Here is a 22,294-nt window from a genome sequence, read left to right on the forward strand (position 1 = left end):
GCCCAAAATGTCAGAGTAGAGCCTGAGACACTCTGTACTGAAGGAAAAGTGAAATGAGAAAAATTACTCAGTCAAGAGATTACTCCAACGAGAAAGGAGGAAAGAAGATGCTTCAAAAATAAATAAATAAATAAGCTGAACAAATGGAAACAAACGGTAATATGACAGAAATAAATCCAAAAGAAAATGAACTAAATAGTACAGTAAAAGACAATATTGTCAGGCAATACTTTTCAAAATAATAGTAAATCTTTAGCTCTTCTTAAAAGACCCACAGAAAATCTAAGGATATAGAACAATTGGAACTAAAAAGAAGGGAAAGAATATACCCAGCAAATTCTAACCAAGAAAGTTGATTTCGCTATATTATTATTAGACGAAATAGATTTGAAGACAAAAAGCATTACTAGAGTTAAAGAGGACCATTATGTAATCATAAAAAGTTCCAGTTCGTCAGGAAGATAACAGTTTTAAAAAATACATGAGCTTAACAACATAGATTCGAAATAGATCTAATTGACAAAGCCATAGGAGAACTAGACAAAGTCACCATCATATTAGGATAGTGATAATAGCTAACATTTGTGTAGCATTGACGATGAGCCAGACACTGTGCTGATCATATTACCAATTCTTTTGTCTATTGAATCTAAGATGTCAATGCACCATTAGTTATTTGAACCGCTGGGGAAAAAAAGAAAGAAAATGTTGTCACTTAAGCTATGCCTCACTATCGATTGTTAGACACATCGAAATGTCAGAGATGCTAAAATGAGAGAGAGAGAGAGAGATTGAGAGAGAGAGAGAGAGAGAAAGCGAAAGCAAATGTGGCAAAGTTTTAACAGTGATTCTAGATGAAGAACATCTAGACATTCGGCTTTTCTCTAGGTTTAAAAGTTTTCCAAATAAAATGTTGGGGAAAATTGTAATGAATATACAAATGCTTACAAATTGTCACCATTCCAACATGTATTCAATTCCCACAATACACACAATTTTCTCATAACCAGCTGATACTTGGTCTCTGTCTCAGAAAAAAAATCTGGGCATTTCACACTCATTTTGCTGTTTAACCTTATAAATTGCTTTGTCTCCATATCTTTCTGTCTGCTAGGTAACATTTCTACTGCAGCTTGACAGGGAAGGTGTTGTTGGGGGACATCCACGTAGGGGACACTGACTTGCTGAGAGGGGGCCCCAAAACAGCAGAGAAATGCTGAGCGCCAGAATGTCCACACTGGCTGGTGAGTGAAGATGGGCTGAGCCTGTGTCCGTGGGGCTTACCTGGAGAGGCTGCGGGGAAGAAGAGGCAAAGTTCTAGATGTTCTTCATCTAGAATCACTGTTAAAACTTTGCCATCGTCAAGAGGGCTAATGGCGTTCACACTGCATCATGAGGATGCTGGCGAGGACACTGGGGAACCAATTCCTGCCCTGGCTAACTTTCCAGCTGATTCTTTTTTATTTGCATTCTTGCTTTGTCAGCTCAGGCACTCAGAGGTCTTTACTCTGCAGAATTTCTCAGATCTCTTTTTCACATCATGGAACTATTTGAGGTGTCTTCTCAAATATACATGAATCTTCTTTTTTCTTTTCTCAAATAAGTAATTATATTGACAAAGGTAGCATGTAGAAAGTGCTTACAGTGGGCCAGCCTCTGAAAAACACTTGACGTTTACAATCTTTAATTTGTTCTTTGTGGTTGAACCTTCCACAGCAGCCTCTGAAACCATGGAACAAAAGAGCTCAACCTGGATGTGTGACAAGCATCACGACCTGCACCTTGCTGGTACTCAGGGTAGATTTTGTGGCATCGTCAAGTCTCTGGAACCCAGACGTATGGAGGAGGATGTGGGCAACCTATCTGCTGCTGAGGCTGCAAACTTTGCAGGTAGGAAGTGAAGACGGAGGACAGAACCCCACTTGTGAGAGAATGTCCAAGAATTCTGAGACGAGAGGGGGATTCGGCAGGTGATCTTGTCAGCCACCACTAAGACGCTGCAGCAGAAACGTGTCCTCTTCGTGTGAAAGGCCTCTGCCAAACTCCCCTCCTTTCCCCCTTCCCCTTCTCCTGATTCTTTCTTTCTCTGGCTCTTTCTGGCAGCCCAGTCTTGTGGGAAAGGAGCTCGCCACACTTCCTCAAGGGGCTCACAGCCCACCCAGCCCCCCACCCCCGGATTCATCTTCAAATCGCCCTGTTTCTCCTCTCACAGCCACTGCAGCCACCTGGTGAGTCTTAGAAGTGTCTGGGCCCAGCCCACGCCCTGGCCAATCAACCCCCACTCTCTGGAGCAGGATCCGATAGCACTGTTTTTAAAAACTACCCCCAGTTATTCCAGGGTGCATCCAGGGTGGAGAAAAGTTAAACCAAAAAGATCAGTATTTTCTCTTTCTTGTTTCAGCCTTCCAGAAGTTCCATGTAGAACTCATGGCTAGAAAATATGGTTTTTTGAAAATGACAACGGATCGCATTTGATTGTTTTACTTAAACAAGGAAATGGTCACACTTGGATTGTTCTCGTTTTAGACCGGAGGAAGCTTTTGCGGCTGATTACAGCAGTGGAGGGCCTCCCGGAAGCGGAAGCAGAAGCAGAGCAGAGAAGCGGTGCCATTGATGTCAGTGCGAAGAGCACAGGAAGCTTGTGGCAAGCCCTGGAGTGAGTGAGTGGCCCACCTTTGTCATCACCAGCATCCTGTGTGTGCTGCAATTTTAACCCTGACAAACAAAACCAAACCAGCTTTACTGAGATACAGTTCAGACCACATGCAACTCACCTATTTGAAGTGTTCGAGCCAAAAGTCTTCAGTATATTCACAGAGTTGTGCGATCATTATCACTCTCTCATCACCCCAAAAAGGAGGCCCCCTACCCATTAGCAGTCATTCACCATTCTTCCCATTCCCTCCCAGCCCTTAGGCAACCACTAATCTACTTTCTGTGTCAATGGATTTGCCTCTTCCGGACATTTTTTATAAGGAGAATGATACAGTACACGATCTCTTGTGACTGGCTTCTTTCATTCAGCATTTCATTTAGTGAAAGGTTCGTCTATGCTGTAACATGTGGTGACGCTTCATTTGTTCTTATTACTACATACTATTCCACGGTAGGGATATACCACATTTTGTTTATCCATTCATCAGTTAATAGATATGTGAGTTGTTTCCACGTTTTGATTACTATGAACGACGCTGCTGCGAACATTTGTGTACAGGTTTTTGTGTGGACATCTGTTCTCTTTTTTGGTTAGGCACCTAGAGGTAGAATTGCTGGGTCTCATAAATAATAACTTCATGTTTAGATGTTTGATGAACTGCCAGACTGTTTTCCAAAACAGTTCTGCACTTTTAAACCACCTTTTCACAGTGTCTGTTGCCACCATTAGTTATCAAAGAGATGAGACCATGTTCTAGTCTCATCCTTGTCTCCCCAGCACTTGGAACAAAGGTGCTAATAGATAGTCGCTGAGATTTCTGCAGATTTAAAGTTCTCTATTCTTTGCAGCCCATCTTCCCCAGTCCACTAATGACCCTGACAGTCACCGTGAGATGGGGCTTTACATTTCTTAGTAAAGCTTTACGTGTTTGTAATTACTGCCTTCTCCCCAAACTAACTCCTTGTTTCTTCTTCCTTAATCATTCTCTTCTCTCTTATGATTTCTGCTTCCATCCCTTCAGCTGATCCAGAGCTGTCTGGATCTCCCTTCATGAGCTCCATGTCTTCACCTGCCTCATTTGCATCGAAGAGGAAGAATGCTGGGAGGTGAGAGATGTAGGCTAGAGGGATGGCTCAGGGCAAGAAGGGAGGAGAGAAAGGAAGGAGGGGACTCCCAAGAATTGAATCCAGTGGTTTCAAGACATATACACTCTTGATTCTCCTCGAGAAGGGAGGAGATAAACACTCAAAGAGAGGAGTGAGTGTTTAGCTGGCTCAATCTGTCTCTGTTGGATAAATCTCCCTATTGCTTTTTCAACTAAAAATCTCCATCTCCAGCAAATGTCCCCCAAATCAGAACTATTCTCTGGGCTGTCAAATAAACTCAGAAATATTCTGGAGGCTTTTCTAGAAAGCAATGATAGAGATTTGTTCAAGAGTCTTAAGGTTTGCAAACCAGAAACGCAACTAAACAAAAATGAGCAAAACTCCAGAAGTGTTGCCAGGAAGAAAGAAAAGTTAAGAGTTCTTATAGTAAAAAGTGCTTTCTTGAGAATGACTAGTCCCACATCCCTAGCCCTAGAAATGGTCCAGGACCATTATCAGTCAGATGTCAGGTGATCTGGAGCATGGGCACCTAGAGGTGGTCTAGATGATGGAGCTCAGGTGGTCTGGATACTGAGTCCTGTAATGGGTAGTCAGGGGTTATCTGGAGATCTGGTATATATCCAGGCATGGACTGGAAATTTCAAAAATTTAAATTCTCAGACTAGTTAAAACAAGAATAGAATCATTTCCTCGGGCCTTGACCTTCTCGATTTTAGTAATTGAGCAGCTTGACCATAACGGCTCCATTTCATTTCTTCACTCTGTTCCTTGGGGCCATGGTTAATGGATTCTCTCCATTATGAGTCAGACTGGATAATTTCATGACGTGAGGACTCTGATCTGCTAACAGTTCCCTGGTGCTTCCTTCATCCTCACTCCTTCGGCCCTTCTCCAGCAGCATTTCCCGTATTTCTCAGATATTTTGGGGATGTTTCCAAAGTCCAATTTGCAAAGTCTTCTAGCCTGGAAGATAAGAGCTCATTCCAATGTCCCTTACTAGGCTTGTCTCCTGCTTTGATTTGCCTTGCAGCACGTGGCCTCATCTGTCCTTTCCTGTCTGACTAGTCTCTTTGATGGCGAAACCCAAAAGCAAAAATAGCAGGTGAATTGTTATGCTTCCTCTGGGTGCTCCATTTACAAAACACCTTCGACTCAGAGCAAAGGGCCGCCTCTCTTTGTTTTTCCTGCTGCAAATGTGGCTTCTTAAATCTAAAAGATTCTTGGCTCATTCTGGGACTACAGTCTCCGGGGCATTCTTTTTAGAAGGCTCTAGCTGCTCTGAAACAATTGCCTTTGGCTGTGGACCCACTTTGAATCTTTGAATAAATCCTTCTTGCGTCTGGGCTCAAAAAACAATAACGGATAAACGTTTATTTAGTTACACTTCTCTTTCATCTTTCCATGTTACTATACAGCCATGATCTCAATTCTTAGGGCCTCTTCCTCTTTACTGTGCCTTAGTGGCAGCTTTAATTTGTTCTAAAACATTTGGAGATGACTTTGCTACAGTCTGAGGTTTCAGCACCTCTCAGCTTTTCCATAACTGAGCCATCATGAAGGCGACGTTTCTCCACTTGGTACACAGGGCATCATGCATTAATTAGTTAAATCATGAGATTAATTAGGCAGTAGGATGGGGTGCTGTGGTCAGCTGAAAAATGGCCCTCTAGGAGATAGCCAAGTCCTAATCTCTGGAAACTGTGAATGTGGCCTTTGCAAAAGGGGTCTTTGCAGATGGGATTAAATTCAGGATCTTGAAGTGACTCTCTTGTAAGCAGCATATTTTGATTGGAGCGTTTAATCCATATACATTTAAACTGACTGTTGCTAAATATGTATTGTTGCCAATAAACTAATTATCGCCATTTTATTATTCATATTTTTTTATCTTTTTTTCTTCTTCTTCCTCTTCTTAAAAAAGTCCCTCTAACATTTCCTGTAATACTGGCTTGGTGGTGATGAATTTCTTTAGCTTTTTCTTCTCTGGGAAGGTCTTTACCTGTCCTTTGATTCTATTATTTGTTTGTTTGTTTGTTTGTTTTTGTCCTTTGATTCTAAATGATAGCTTTGCTGGGTAGAGTCATTTTGGTTGCAGGTTCTTGTTTTTCATCACTTTGAATATTTCATGCCAATCCCTTTCGGCCTGCAAAGTTTCTGTTGAGAAAGCAGCTGACAGTTTTATGGGAGCTCCCTTGTAGGTAACCAATTGCTTTTCTCTTGCTACTTTTAAGATTCTCTCTGTGTCTTTAATCTTTGGCATTTTACTTTTGATGTATCTTGGTTTGGGCCTCTTTGGGTTCATCTTCTTTGGGACTCTCTACACATCCTGGGCTTGTATGTCTGTTTCCTTCACCAGGTTAGAGAAGTTTTCCATCATTATTTCTTCAATAAGCTTTCAATTCCTTGTTCTCTGTTTTCTCCTTCTGGTACCCCTATGATACAAATGCTGGTATGCTTGATGTTGTCCCAGGGGCCCCTTAAACTATCTTCCTTTTTTTTTTTTTTTTTTTTTTTTTTTTTTTTTTTTTTTGCTGTTCTGATTGAGTGTTTTCTATTATCTTATCTTCTAAATCGCTGATTTGATTTTCTGCTTCATTTAATCTACTGTTAATTCCCTCTAACGTTTCCTTCATTTCAGTTATTGCACCCTTCATTTCTGATTAGTTCTTTTTCATGTTTTCTATCTCCATTTTTCCATTTTTTAATCTCTCTGTTAAAGTTCTCACTGAGTTCATCTACTCTTTCCCTAAGTTCATTGAGCATTCTCATAACCAGTGCTTTGAACTCTGAATCTAGTAAATTGTCTGTCTCCATTTTGCTTAGTTCTTTTTCTGGAGCTTTGTTCTGTTCTTTCATTTGGGACATGTTTGGCCTTTACACATGCTGCCTACAAGAGACTCATTTCAGATAAAAAGATATTTCACAAAAATGGGGGGAAAAGCTGGGGTAACAATACTTGTATCAGACAAAATACACTTTAAAGCAAAGGCTAAAACAAGAGACAAAGAAGACCTAGTAATCCCACTTACAGGTATTTATCCTAAGAAACCTAAAACACCACTTTGAAGAAACATATGAATCCACGTGTTCAGTGCAGCATTATTTACAATAGCCTAGATATAGAGGCCACTTGGGTGTCCATCAATGGATGAATGGATCAAGAATGGGTGGTACATATATACAACTCAGCCATTAAAAAAAAAAAAAGTGAAATCTTGCCATCCGCAACAGCACGAATGGACCTAGAGGGTATTGTGCTGAGTAAAGTAAGTCTGACAGAGAGAGACACATGCCATATGATTTCACTTACACGTAGACTCTGAAGAACAAAATAAACAAACAGAACAGAAACAAACTCATAGATACAGAGAACGTTTTGATGGTTGCCCAATGGGAGGGGTTTGGATGTTTGGGTGAAAAAGGGGAAGAGATTGAGAAGTACAAATTGGTAGTTACAAAACAGTCATGGGGATGTAAGGTGTAGCATAAGTAATATAGTCAATAATATTGTAATAACTATGTATGGTATCAGATGGAGACTAGATTTACTAGGGTGATCACTTTGTAAGTTATATAATGTCTGATCACTATGTGGTACACCTGAAACTAATATAATATTGTATGCCAAAGATAATTGAAAAATAATTTTTTTTTAATTTTTTAAAGTTCAGGGTCTTGAGATGAAGACATTATCCTGGATTATCAGGATGGGCCCTAAACACCCTTACAATTGTCCTTACAAGAGAGGCAGAAGCAGATGACACAGACAGAAGAGGATGATACGACCACAGAGGCAGAGATTGGAGTGATGTGGCCACAAGTCAAGGACTGTCTGGAACCACAAGAATCTGGAATAGGCAAAGAATGGGTTCATCCTTTCCTAGAGCCTCTGGAGTGAGGGCAGCCTTGCTAACACCTTCATTTGGGCTCAGTGCTACTAATTTTGGATTCCTGGCCTCCAGGACTGTGAGAGAATAAATTTCTATTGTTTTAAAACCACATAATTTGTGGTACTTGGTTATAGCAGCCACAGGAGACTCAGATGGGGAAGTTACTTTGTGCTCTGCAGGCAGCTTGGCTTGTGTTCTGATTCTGGCTCTGTCATTATTAGCTGAGTGACCTTGGTAGAATATTTAACATCTATCTACCCTAGACGCCCCTCCAGAGCAAAGACAAAGCCACTTGACGATACATGGCCTCCCAGGCCAAACAGAATCCACAACTGTGCTTGCGGAACCTGGCCAGTGAGATTGGAGAAATTATGGTGACTAAGAAGATGACAATACTGTAGATGTAGACAAAGAACTGCCGCATTTTCAGAAAGAGGGAAAAAGCAAGATGTGGGAAACTAAAAACTATTAGGATTAATGCTGACTCACCAGAAAAAAAGTGAATGTCTAGGACTGATTATTCAATGGGTGGTTTTGAACACTGTCTAAGCCACTTCGCTTTGTTCTACGGATGGAGTAAGTCGTACAGTGAATTAATGAAATATTATAGACCATTTTTGCTTCACAGTGTTTCCTCATAGCACCAGTGTTCCTGAAAATGGTAACCATAAAAAGAGAACTTGATGAATGGAGGCATTTGTGGAGCAATTGGTTGGACAAAATTGGTTTGAAAATGTATTACTATTGCAAGACTTTTCATAACATGTCATATGCTAGCACATATCGTGAATTTTCCCAGAGGGAGAATGAAGTACATATCATTTTTAAACATTTGATGATGAGATCTTTGTTTGGAAGAATATCTATAAATATTCACAGATGCTAGTCAAGAAGCATAGTTTGGAAACTGCTACCACTAACATGGGATATCTGGATAGCTCGTGTACCAACGTCTTAATGATAACCAAGTGGAAAAGAAGAGGAAATATATCCTAGATAATAACATAGTTAGAAAGATTGGTGGCCAAAGATCAATCAGTTAATCACTTCACGTGGCACAAGGAAGGTACACCCGGGAGCATTTTCATTCATTTAATCAACAAACTGAATAAAGGTCTAGAAGCCATTTCTTTCAAATCTGCAAATAAGATAAAGCTAAAATGATCAATGAACACATTAAACGAGACATTCAGCAAGACTGTAACAAGTGGCAATGATGGACTAAAGCAAACACGATGTCCTTACCAGAGGTTTCTCATTGAATTGAAGTTCTCACGGTAAGTGCCGAAAAGGAGAAGGCGAAAATTAAAAATGATCTGGAGCACGTCCGTGGTAATTGTCTGTGACGGTCTCACGGTCTTGTTATCGGCCCATCCTGTTTTCTAAAGAAACACCGCGTGCCAATCGGTGCACCTGGGTACAGGGTATAAAGCAGTTCTTTGTATGATTCTTACAACTTTCTATCAGTTTTAAATTACTGCAAAGGAAAAGGTTTGAAACAAGAAGGAAGAGACACACAAAGTGTCTAGGGTCTGCGTCAGGTCATACATGGAAAATTATATTTAGGTCCCGCAGTACCCTGTGGAAAGGGTGACAGGGTAGAGATGCTTCAAAGGAACTGGGGATGTGACTTGGGGAGAGGGAGGGAGCTGAACCCTTTCCAGGCTGTCTTGTCAAAGGCTGATGAGAAAGCAGAACAGCGAAGATGGGTGCATGGAGGCGGGCGGAGGTCGCCATCAGTCCCTTCGGTGTCAGAGTGAACGCGCCCCCCACAAGGTGCTCTCCTTCCCAGCACACAGCCCATCAGTCGCGGCTGACCTGGGAGGGAGGCTGAGCTGGGCGAGGTGAGGTCTGGGGAGCCTCCCCACCCTCGTACCCGGTGGGGTCTATAAACCTGTTTAGGATGGTCAGAGGAGGAGGATGACAAACGGTGCATCTCGAGACTCATCGGCATTGATGGTTTGCTCACAGACGGGCTCACTCCATTTCCCGGTTTTGTGCTAATAAAGCATAAATCCTAGAACCGGAACACGATCAGCTCTTCATGGCTCCAGGTTTCGGGAGGACCTCAGAGCTATAATGAGGGTGAAGATGAATGTATGAGAGTCACTGGTAGTTGCACTGAGTCGAACAGTGTCCCCTGAACGTTCATGTCCACTCGAAATCTCAGAATGTGGCCTTATTCGAACATAGTGTCTTGGCAGGTATGATTAGTTAATTTAAGATGAGGTCATACTAGATGTGGGTGGATCCTAAAATATTGACTGGAGTCCTTATAAGAAGAGACACACAGACACACACAGGGAAAAGACCATGTGACAACAGAAACAGAGATTGGAGTGACATGTCTTCCAAGAGAAGAAATACCAAGGATCGCAGGTCACCATCGGAAACTAGGAACGAGGCCAGGAAGACTCCCCCCAGAACCTCTGGAAGGAGCTCGGCCCTGTTGCTCCTTGATTTTAGACTTCCAGCGTCCAGAACTGTGAGAGAATACATGTCTTTTGTTTTAAATCACTCAGCTGGTGGTAATTTGTTAAGGCGGCCACAGAAAAATAATGCAACAGTGAAAGGCTCTGCTGTTTTATCCTGACCTCTTCTTTGTACTTAGAAGGTGGGAGAGCAGGCGGCCCTCCCAGTTGACTCTATGGGAACCTGACACCACCCTGTCCTCAGCAAGTAGGGGGCCTGCTTGCAGGCCTGCCTGTGCTGTCTTGTGTCCTGAGCTCTCCAGTTCAGACAATGCGTTAGCCAACTTCACTTCCCTGAAAAAGAAAAAGAAAAAAAAGTCTGTCTCATGCAACAAAGATTCAATGTGATTTTCTTCCTGTCTCCCGCCAGCCACACTGCTCCTGGCTGGACCACGCCGACACCAAACGATGCCTTTGTTTCCACGCCCATCAGACTCTTTATTAAACGGCTACCTGCTAATGGGCTGGTGCCTCAGGAGCCTAAATTTAATGCCCTTGGTGTGTGACTGAAAAATATGCCGAGAAGGCTAGACACATGTAGGTGAAGTCTCTGAGCAGGAGAAATCATGGCCAAGACAGACTCGCGATTGAGTTGAACAATTCTACAAAAACAGGAAACAGCAGACAGCTGCGACCCCCTCCCCCCGCCCTTCCTCTGGGGACTACGTGCACACCTGGCCCGAAGGAGCGATGCAGCAGCAGTAGTAGCCGGTCCTTACCCAGCACTCTCTGTGTATGGTTTCCTGTCCTACAACTAAGGCACAGAGAGGTTAAGCAACTTGGTCTCACCCAGGGAACGAGGGCATCTCCTTGCTTGCACTTTGCAGTAAGTGGTGAGAGCCCTCGTCGTTGCTTTCATTGGGGGCTTCTGGCTTTGATCGGACACGTGGCCGCTCAGCACTCTGTCTCCAGCTCAGCCCAGCCCTTGCCACAAACACTGATGATACCCATGAGAGAAGAACTGACGCCTTAGAAAGGACGACCGAGCGGTGACAGGACCCAGAGTCCCAGCACTGGCCTTTGACAGGAGGAAGAAAAGAGAGGAGAGCGTGGGGCAGGGGCAGGCAAGCTGTCCAACTGGGTAGTGGGAAATGAAGGGAGTCTGGTGTCTCCTATTATCCCAACGAAGTACATACAAGTCATCAGCTGAGGGGGAGAAGAGAGCTTGGGGGACAAATGAGTAGGCAGGAAGCTGCCCTCTAGGGAAGGGAAAGTGAGCTCGCCCCGCAAAGGAGCAGGCCAGCTGGGCAGTGTGGAGAGCCTATTCAAAAACCAGTGAGAGAATGAATATCTGCCAAGGGCCTGGCTCGACAATGGGCCGCTAGAGGTATTTAGCAATGGCTGGATCTCGCTTCCAGTGCCACACCCATTTCTGCCGCAGCGAGGAGACACGGCACTGTTAGATTGGAAAGGGCTAGAAGAAAAGCCCTCCCGGGGGTGATGTTGACATATCGCTATGTTCCTAGCAGTGCAGGAATGAAAAGGACCCAGCCGGCGTCTGACGGTGTTATCAGAAAGTGATCTCTACGCACCTCGTGAGGCAGCCACAGCCCACAGGCAGGGAAATCCAGACACCAAATCGGCTGGCAAAATACAAGCGGCAAATCCCAGCCACTCTCCACGCACAGAGCACGGACAGTTTCTATGGCGAAGAGCTCTCGTGTGAAATCACAGCTTCTTTCTCTTCTCACTTCTCCTTCTGTCAGATGGGGCATCACTAAGGTCGTTTTACTGAAAGCCTGAAGGTGTCCGAAGCAGGCTTCCCTGAAACGCCCCATAACCTTGACCGTGCTCACTCTCCCAGGGGGTTCTGTGCACCCCAGGGTGCTGAGCCTACACAGAGCCAGAGCCAGAGGCAGCAGAGGCCTCGTTACTGTTGGTCTCCATGGCCAGTGGGAAGTCAGCTTCACTGTTTCATCCAGCCGCACAGACTGTAATTAGCTAACACAAACCGGGTCACCCTGGGAACAAGCAGTTGCAAAATGGCTTCTATTTCTTGCATAGCATACACTGAAGTAGTTAGACATAGTCTTTTATCAGCTCTAAGACATTTAAACAGCATTATTTTTCAAAAGATTATAAGACATTTAAACAGCATTATTTTTAAAGAGTTAATAATTATCTAAATATTCACATTCTGCATAAGACGTTTAAACAGCATTATTTTTCAAAAGATTATAAGATGAAGAACACAAAAATTCAAATCAAAACTGCCCGGTTAGAGCCGATAATAACGTGGGCAGCAACTCATGTAATAGATAAAGGCTATCTAAAAAGATAAAGAGCCTGTTCTGCTCAGACAGAATACCCTGGAGGGCAGGTCCCTGGTTCTGAGCCTTCCACTGTTAACCTCAACTGGTCATCAAAGGTCACTCTGGCTCCAGCTCAAGCAAATAAAATTGCCATCCTATCTGTCAGGGACCTAACGGGAAGGAGATGGCACACTCCGACAGGGTGACTAAGGAGGGACTATTTATAGTGGGGTGGGCAGGGTTGAGGGAAACCAACAAGAAAGCGAACAGTAACACGAGGCTAACGGGCAGCTCGCTACATGGGCCTGGAGAGAGAGGAGGGAAGGAGGAACAGTTCCCCTGGGGGAGTGGGGCTCAGCGACAGGGTCTGCGGCCCTCTGTTGAGGGACACGGCCGACTCGCAGAGCCCCTACAGAAAGGAGGCCCACCTCACCGTCCCCCCACGCTCCCCTTTCAGGCTGATCCTCCCACTGGCAGAACCCAACCCAAGTCCAAAGTCTGAAGGCTGAGAATAAAGGACTCTATTGATGCATTTTATACAAGGAGTCTCCCAGACCACAGAGCCGGCTGCCAGGGGGGAGGGACGGGAGGGGACAGCGAGGGTCTGGGGAGGGAGGTGGAAGGCCTCCAGCACCCCAGGGAACCAACAGTAAAACAAGAAGTAAGAATGAAAACAGAGATGATGGAGAAGCAAATTCAGATACATGGCACTGGCATTTTTTCAAAAAAAAAAAAAAGGGAAGGGTTGAGGTTTGTACTGAAAATTTTGTAATCGTTATTTTCACGTGTGTGAGATTCTTAAAGTGTTTGAAGCATTTTAAAGTATCTCATAATTTGGCTTATCGTTTTCATCAATTTCTCATTTGGAAGAGTTTAACCGATTAAGTTTTTAATCACTGTTAAAATGTTTGGGGAATTCCTATTTGTAAAATTCACGTTTTTCAATATAATGATTATCTAAGCAGAATGTGAATATTTTGATAATTATTAACTCTTTAAAAACAGATAACAATTTAATGTGGGTTCCTTTTGGCATACAAAAGCCCTTTGAACGTTAAAAATTATTAAAAAGGGATTAAGTCCAGCATCACTGTGAACCATGAAAGGAGTAAACACCCGGTGACCTTGCACGTCTCCTTTCTCAAGTTCACCTGCCAATTCTGTCCTGAGTGAGCTCTAGAGTCTAGTTCCACAGTTCTTAACATGAAATCTTATCTATGTTGTTCTGGGTAGAAGAACCGGTGCTTTCAAAAGTCTCAAAGAGCCTAAAAAGACAAAAAACCCAATTTAAAAATGGACAATGGATCTGAATAAATATCTGAATGTTTGTATGTCTTCATCTGAATGACCCAGCAATTCTATTCTTAGCTGTAACTCAAGAGAAATGAAAACATATGTCCACATAAAAACTTGGACACAAATGTTCATAGGACTATTTTATTATTCATAATAGCCAAAAAGTAGAAACAACCCAAATAGCCACCAACGGATGAATGGACAAAGCAAATGTGGTCTACGCATTAAATAATATTCTTTGGCAATAAAAAAAAATGAAGTGCTCACATATGACACAACACAAATGAACCTTAAAAGCATTATGCTAAGTGAAAGAGACCAGTCACAAAAAAAAACACATATTATATCACTCCATGTATATGAAAGGTCCAGAATGAGCAAATCCATAGAGACAGGAAGTAGATTAGTGGTTGCCTAGAGCTGGGGAGTTGGTGGGAAATGAAGAATAATCGATAAAGGGCATGGAGTTTTCTGGGGCAGTGATAGAAATGTTCTGGAATTAGTGCTGACGGCCACACAACACTGTGAATATACTAAAAACCATTCAATTGCATGGTTAAAGTAAAAAACAGGGGTTGTGCGCCCACAGGGAAAACCACGGTGGGGGCGGGGAGTGGCACTCCCCCACCCCAGGCTGTGCCTGAAGGTAATTTGCATTTAAAAAAAAATAATAGACTTTATTTTTTTAGAGCAGTTTTAGGTTCACAGCAAAATTGAAGCAGAGTACAGAGTTCCCACAGACCCCGTCCTACACACATACACAGCCTTCCCCACAATCATCAGCTCACACCAGTGTGGTCCCATCGTTAACCAAAGTCTATAGTTTATGTTAGGGTTTACTCCTGGTCTTGCACATTCTATGGGTGTTGACGAACGAGGAATGACATGTATTTACCATTGTAAATACAGAACAGTTTCACTGCCCTAAAAATCCTCCGTGCTCCATCACTTCATCCCTCCCTCCCCCTAACCCTGGCCACCACTGATCTTTTTATTGTCACCAGAGTTTCGCTTTTTGCAACATATCAGTACAGTTGGAATCACGCAGTAAACAGTCATTTCAGATTGACTTCTTTTGCTTAGTACCATACGTTTCCATTTCTTCCGTGTCTTTTCATAGCTTAATAGCTCATTTTTAGCACTGAATAGTATTCCATCGTGTGGGTGTATCACAGTTTATTTATCCATTCACTTACCAAAGGATGTTTTACTGCTTCGAAATTTTGGCAATGCTGAATTGAACTGTTATACTCATTCAGGTGCAGGTTTTCATGTGGAAGTAAGTTTTGAGTAACACTCTGCATGCCGAATATTTGGTTTGTTTCACAAGGCCCACCCAGGTGCTAGTTTAGAACCCCTTTATTAGAGACCTCCAGAGCCTGGCCCAGCTGGGCAACCTTGATCTTCCAAAAAAGGAATGAAGCTCGTAACTGACCCTCAGGGTATGCTAATGCTATATACGACCTCGTTGGCTCCTTACCATCAGCTTCAAATGAGTGCATTTAACAGACGAGTAAACTGAGGTTTGCTACCTCCATTTCTGTGTATCGTCCAGTGTTGTTAGAATCTTGGACTTTCAGTGCGAGAGGAAATGTAGACATTGCCTAGTTGAATCCCCTCACTTTATATATGAAAACACAGAGGCTTAGAGAGTCAAGGACATGGCCAAAATCTTGAAGTCATCCTTGCCTCCTCCAGTACTTTCTCACCCCAGAATACAATCCATCATCAAGACTTGCACACCTTATTTTCAAATTATATCTCAGTGTGCACCACCCCTCCTCACTGCCATTGCTCCCACTCTGATCAGGCCTCCCTCACCGATCACCTGGGTTACTGTGGTGCCTTCCCAACAGGTGTCTTTACTTCCTTCCTAGCCCCCCACCCCATACCTGAATCTTTACACAGCAGCCACAGTGACCCTTTTGAGGCATAAGTTCATTCCTCTGCTAAAATCTCCGTGATGGCCTCCATGTCCCTCAGAGTGAAACACAAACCCTTCTCATGGGCTGCGGGCCCTACAGACCTGCCTTCCTCCACCACCCCCACCCCAATCCCGCCCCCACACTCCAGCCGCTCCCTCCTCCTTTGGGACCTGCGGAGTATTAGACTCGAATGCTCTGTTAAAAAAAAAAAAAACGCTCTGCTTACATTACTTGACATTACATTATTTTAATTCAGGTCAACACATATTTGTTCTCGCGTTTGTCTGTGTCTATGTAGGCTCCCCGAGGACAGAGACTTTGTGTGTCTTGTTCAATGCTGGATCCCCAGGCCTTAGAACGGTGCTTAAGATCTATTTGTTGAATGCATGAATGAATACACGAATGAAGGAATGTCCCAGGCCATCCAGTAAATCAGTACACAACTTGGAATAAGCACATGTAAACCTTCTAACATTGTTCAATTTGCAGTGAAATAATATCTATACCCATAACTAGGACTTTACGGCGTCTTTTCCCTCATGTGGCAATGTAAACACTTTCCCATGGACTTTCTCTCATTTACCCTAAAATGTGGAATTTATGGCAGAGAGTTTACCCTCTCGTTGCTTTTTCTCTCCCTCCGTGACTCTCAGGAGTCTTCCTCGTCTGGGGGTTTGTGTCACGTGAGTCACGCTCGCCTTCTCTGTTGAGCTTAGAGGTGCTACAGGAAGCAGAGCTGAGAAGCTCCCTCTACGTGCTCTGGAAGAGAGAAGCCGAGTACCTGCCACAGAAGAAAAAGCTTCACATTGCATTTGAATCCGATGTGTGCTACAGGCAATATTTTTCTTTTTTCTTTTCTTTTATTTAACTGAGGCGAAAGTCACATAACATGTAATTAACCATTTTAAAGTATACAATTCAGTGGCTTTAGTACATTCACGATGTTGTGTAACCACCACCCATATCAAGTTCCAAACCATTTTCATTGTCCCATAAGAAAACCCATACCCATTAAGTAATCACTCCACAGATCTCCTTCTCCCAGGCCCTGGCAACCACCAATCTGCTTTCTGTCTCTATGGATTTACTTATTCTGGGTAGAGTTCACGCAAACGCAATCATATCGCATGTGACCTTTTATGTCTGATTTCTTTCACCTCTCATGAAGTTTTAGAGGTTCACCTACACTGTAGCATCCTTCAGTACTTCATGCCTTTTTATGGCTGAATAATATTCCAATGTGTGTATATATAAATATTGCGTTTTGTTCATCTATTCATCCATTAGTGAACATAGGGTTGTTTCAGGCAACGTGCTTTTGAGCAGGTCTCTAAAGATAAAACTAAGTCTAGAATCTCACGTTTTCTGACTAACAAAGCCTCCACTGCAATGGTGAATTGAAACAACACAACACTGTGGCATTGATTGTAGTGGTGGTTTAAGTACCGCGAGTATGTTACAATCTATTAAGCAAACTTCATTTTCAAGAACAGACATGCCTTACATATTTATCATCAAATTACATCACATTTTCCCACAAAGTCTTGTTTTTTCTTCTTAGTCTTAATTATTAGGAAACCTAAAGAGATTTGTAATACGGGCAACACCTTATTACAATGCCGTATTTGGCTTACGGCATGTATGACGTAAGCCAAATAACTTTGCCCCATGTGGCTAATGATGTTTTATATAAAAGAGCCTCTAACCTTCTTCCTCATATTTTGTTCTTGGACACAGCAGTTGAATGCCACAATGTTTCTTATTATAGAAAATTGAAGCATATCTCATGATTAAGATCTACCAGAGACTAGTTTTGCTTCTCCATCGTTTAAGACACATTGAGAAAGCTATTGCTACACCTTTGTTGCTTACGACGCTAGGAATGCTTTTTGCTTCCCCTCTGCCTTTTCTCAGCACCCTCTCCTCCAAGCTGCTTCGCTCCTGCTTTCCTGCTCATCCTCTCCAACCTGCTTGGACCGCCGGATCTCCACCACGTGCATTTTGGCTCTGCTGGTGGCCCTCCTGGCTATTGACTGCTGGCCAAGGCTGTCATGGCCTCTCACCCGAAGTCATCCCTCTGCTCTCCATCCTACAGTGACGTCAATTTTTTTTCATCTCCCCAACACACTGCAAACCACAAACTCCCAGGGGACCTTGTTCTTTCTTATGGAAAACACAATGCAAATGCATCAGACTTAAGGGAAGGAGCGGAGCTTCGCCTTCAACGCCTATCACTTTATGTGTGTATAGTGTCCTGAAATATTGGCACTTTTGACAGCGACTGCACTGTATTTGCAATATATTTGGGCATGTTAATTAGGTGTGATATCGGAAAAGAATGAGGTTGCTAATTGTGTTTAAAATTGAAGTAGATTAATTTTTTACTGGAGTAAGAGAACTGCTGTCATGGAATAAACTAGCTTGAGGATAACTATATAAGTAGAAAATTCTAAATATCCTATCATCACTGATAGGAAATTTTGACAATCTATCAGATCCAATACAACCACATGGAAAACTATATAGATCTCATTAGAAGATTCCATAAAAGGAACAGATAGATACTGTAAGATACAATCACCTAAGCTAGAGTGAGAAGAACATCAAAATTCCTTAAAACAATGGTTCTCAATGTATGTTTCCTGGACAACAGCAATCACCTGGAAACTTGCTAGAAATGCAAACTCTCTGGTCCCACCTCAGATCCTGGGTCAGAAACTCTGGAGGTGAGGCCTAGATTTTAATCTGTGTTTTAACAAGCGCTCATATGATTCTGATGCACACAAAAGTTTGAGAACCACTTCTTTAAAGGATATATAAATTGTCAAGTGAGTACGAAATTTACAGATCACTGTGTTGTTGTGACCTTCTACTCTTGCAGGAGTAGAAAAGTATCCCACTGTGGTGTCGATAAACGGATACGAAACCCCAGCATCTGCAGGAGAGACTCTTTATGACAGCTGGACCCTACATGCCAACTGGTCTCGCAGGTTTGGGTTCATCGTGGTTTAACAGACTGAGAAACAAAGCTGCCACCTTCTAGGTGTCTGAATTCTTCCTGCCGTAAGCAAGATCAAACACGTTATAGGAAGCGCAGGGGTGGAAACCCACCCCACCCCTATTACCAGACTCCTAATGAACTTCTGAAGAGAGACAAGTGAAGCTTTCAGTGTAAGGAGTTATGGGTCGGGGGTCAACTTTTGGCCCATGTTACTCTCTATCTTAATTGGATTCCCTCCCAGGAGGAGATCCTGAGATGACAATTGAGAGCATGTAGTTTTTCTAGAAGGTGTAGGAACAGCACCGGAGCAGAGCAGAGATGATACAAGGAAAGGAAGACTTCCGATAAGCTAGCTATCAAAGTGGATGAGTAATCTTAATCCCATGGAAAATTTCAAGAATGGTGTCGAGCACAATCCTCAGAAATATCCTGGCCAAGGGGCAGGGGAGCTGGGGTATTTATACCTTCCCACATTATTTCTAAGAATTTCTGACCTGCATCCAACAAAGGTACAGGGGCTTGCCGTTAGAAAATACAGGCTGATGTACACAGACAAGGAAAGGGGATGGATCACCAACAGCATCCGTCTATGCAAGGCCAGACACTAAGGGCCAGGTCTTAGGACTAGAAAATGAGGACTCAGTTCCTGCTTAAGATGGAGTTTTGTTTTGGCTTATTCCTGAAGCAGCAGATATACTTACGAAATGATCAAAATGAGATAAGAAACAGGTAGGTACACATGACTCACCACAGCCTCCCTTCAGCCTCACACAATTCTGCAGTCTCAGCAGCTGTTCTGAGAAAAGCCTCCTATTGTGGGTTCATAATATTTCATTTCCTCCAACCCAGAAACAACTTATCCTACTAAGTAAGACATCAGGTATGATGATCAAGAATCATTTTAGGTGCTTTGCGAAATTTAAAAAACAAAAACAAAAACAGCTTTTGACCTTTTAAATATAAATGAACACCTAAAGTTTACCAGACAATGAGAAAAACTAGCAGCATGAAAGAGAAAGGCAAAAATAAGCAAATAGAACAAACAAGTTTACTCTTGAAGAAAAAGAATGTTGCAAAGAATGTCACAAAAAAAAACCCAAGTCCTAAAAGATTTGAGATGTTAGCAAATCCATACAACAAGAACAAGATGCTACTTAAAAAAAAAAAAAAGAAAGAAAGAATAAATAAAGAAGAAGAATCTGAGTAAGAAAGTGCTTTTGAAAATTAAACACATAATCGCGGAAAGAAAATTTTCATTAGAGGTCAGGTAAATCCTTCATAACCAAGGTAAAAACACAAAGAGATTAAAAACTAGAGAGAACAGATTAAAAGCCATCAAGGGTCACTCAAGAAAGAACAACTTTCTGCTAATAAAGAGAAAGCAGAGAAATTGGAGAGGATTAACAATCTAAAAATTGGACAATGACGGACATCTGCTTCTGGCAGGATATATGTAAAACGTTATATTATATACGATATAATATATATCACATATTATATATGATACAATATATATCATATATGTTTAAATATTAGACCATAGACAGCTCAGGACAGTGATCTCTGAGAAAAGAGAAACAAATGAGATAAGCTCTAAGGGCTGACTTTCTGGAGAGAATTTCCAGGCCTCAGCACAGAAAGGAGGAACCCAGAGCCCTGCGGGTTGAGGAGATGGAATTAAGCACCTAAGAAGGCTGAGGCAGCTGGATTTCTCAGGGCAGAGTACCAGGGCTGAGGATGCTGTACGTAGCAAGAAAGCACTGGAGACCTGCAGAGGGTCTCCCTCAATTGTTTGGCTAAATCCTGAGTGGAAATAGTTCACCGGCCAGAATGGAAAAACCCATAATTCATGGAGAATCAGGTAGAGTACTCAGAAGGCTATCATCTCAATAGTGGGGCAAATTTAACCCCACTTTAAATACGTGTCTGGTCCAATCTAACAAAGGCAAGCCTTGAAAGGACCGGGTAATGACTGAATCCCAGAACAAAACTCAACCATATCTATAGGGATACAGGAAATTTAAGCACCCAACAATGTAAAAAATACAATGTCTGGCATCCAATCAAAAATTACATGCAAAGAGGCGGAAAAATACAACGCATCATAAGGAGAAAAATAAACTAATAGAAACAATAGATAGGATTAGTAGATTGGAGCAATAAAATAGCTGTTAAAATTATATGTTTCATATGTTCAAGAAGGTAGAGGAAAGCATTAGTATGTTAAAGAGAGACATGAAAGATATTTTTAAAAGGACCCAAATCAAAATTCTAGAGATGAAAAACACAATATCTGAGATGAAAAATACACTGAATTAGTTAAACATCAGGTCAGACTCTGCAGAAGAAAAGATCTGTGATATAGCAATAGAAAATACCCAAAATGAAAGAGGAAAAAAAAAAGAATGGAAAAAATTGAAAAGAATACCAATGAGCTTTGTCGCAACTTCAAGCAACCTAATATATGTGTATTTGGAAAGATAGGGCAGGAAAGAACAAATATTGGAAGAAATAATGGTAAATAATTTCCCAAACAATGAAAACCATAAACACACACAGATCCAAGAAGCTTTAGAGACACAAATTTTCAAATGGAAAGGGCCCACTGAGTTATGTCAGGTAATCAAATGTCCAGGTAGTCCATCAGGACAAGAGCCAACCTGAAGGTAATAAGCATGCCTTTATTCATTTACTGCACAGGGCAAGCAAAAGAGGCCCCAGGTCCCAGAGTTCCCTTATACCCCAAAAGTGCTTAGGCCAGTTGGGAGGATACAGCACAGATGGAGAGAATGGTCTCACTGCCAAAGATCCCTGAACGAAAGACTCCCGAACCAAAGGATCGTTGAACAAAAGGGGGTGAGGGAGAGAGAGAAGGGCTAGGAGTAGAAAGGTACTGAATGGAAGCAGAAAAAAGTGCCTCAGCTGGGTCCTCTGAATGGAAATGCCTGGAATGTAGGTATACACGGCTGGCCAGAGGAAGCCTGAGTTCTAGAAAGCAGCTCCCTCTGGAAAACTGCAGTCCACTGCTCTGCACCAAATCTCGTGTGGAGAGGACCATTCCCCCTGTGAGGTCTGCCAGGCAAAGCTTTATAATCGTCTATGGTTGAGACTGAAAAATCACACGTAGGATTTGGCCTAGAACCAGACTCCTCCAATGGGGAGCAGAATGACTGAGGAATATTTCCGGTATGCTGGCGGGTGTAAAATCTGAATATCAGGAGAGAGATCGAGGCCGAAGACAATTTTGGGAGCCATCAGTATAAATGACAGCCAATAAACTCACAGAGGGGAGATCACGAGGAGAGATTACTTAAAATGAGAAGAAAGGGGGCCAGGACAAAACAGGAAGGGACATCATGGGAAGTGAGAAGACAAAGATAGGTGTGAATCGATGTAAATAATCAGTGGGAAGCCACCTCTGCAAGGGGTTGCTTACAGATCCGGTTGGAGAGATTGCCCTTCAACCGCAGGAAGGACGTCTTCCTAAGAATAGAAGGAAAGAAAGAATGGCTGTGAGTTCAGGTGCGTTTGAGGTCTTGGTGGTGAGAAGCTGAGGTCTGGTCTGTTGACTGATTGAATTTTGGAAGAAAACGTGAGTTGGGTGGGAGGGCATCTGCTGAAAATGAGAAGTGGTGGCGCAGAGATTTTCAGTAAGTGCAGAAGGTTTTAAATTTCAGCCCCGTTGAGGTTGGAGAAT

The 22,294-nt window shown here is 42.6% G+C and overlaps 1 long non-coding RNA gene across 1 annotated transcript; it reads left to right on the top strand.

The window, feature by feature from the left end:
* The first annotated feature begins 1,114 nt into the window (after nt 1-1,114).
* Nucleotides 1,115-5,599, top strand: LOC120598759 (uncharacterized). The gene is made up of 4 exons (XR_005651742.1): nt 1,115-1,244; nt 1,717-1,890; nt 2,104-2,228; nt 2,527-5,599. It is a non-coding gene; the product is annotated as an uncharacterized LOC120598759 (long non-coding RNA).
* Nucleotides 5,600-22,294: the final 16,695 nt, after the last annotated feature.

This window comes from Pteropus medius, unplaced genomic scaffold, assembly GCF_902729225.1.
Source record: "Pteropus medius unplaced genomic scaffold, Ma_sr-lr_union100, whole genome shotgun sequence".
Taxonomy (NCBI): domain Eukaryota; kingdom Metazoa; phylum Chordata; class Mammalia; order Chiroptera; family Pteropodidae; genus Pteropus; species Pteropus medius.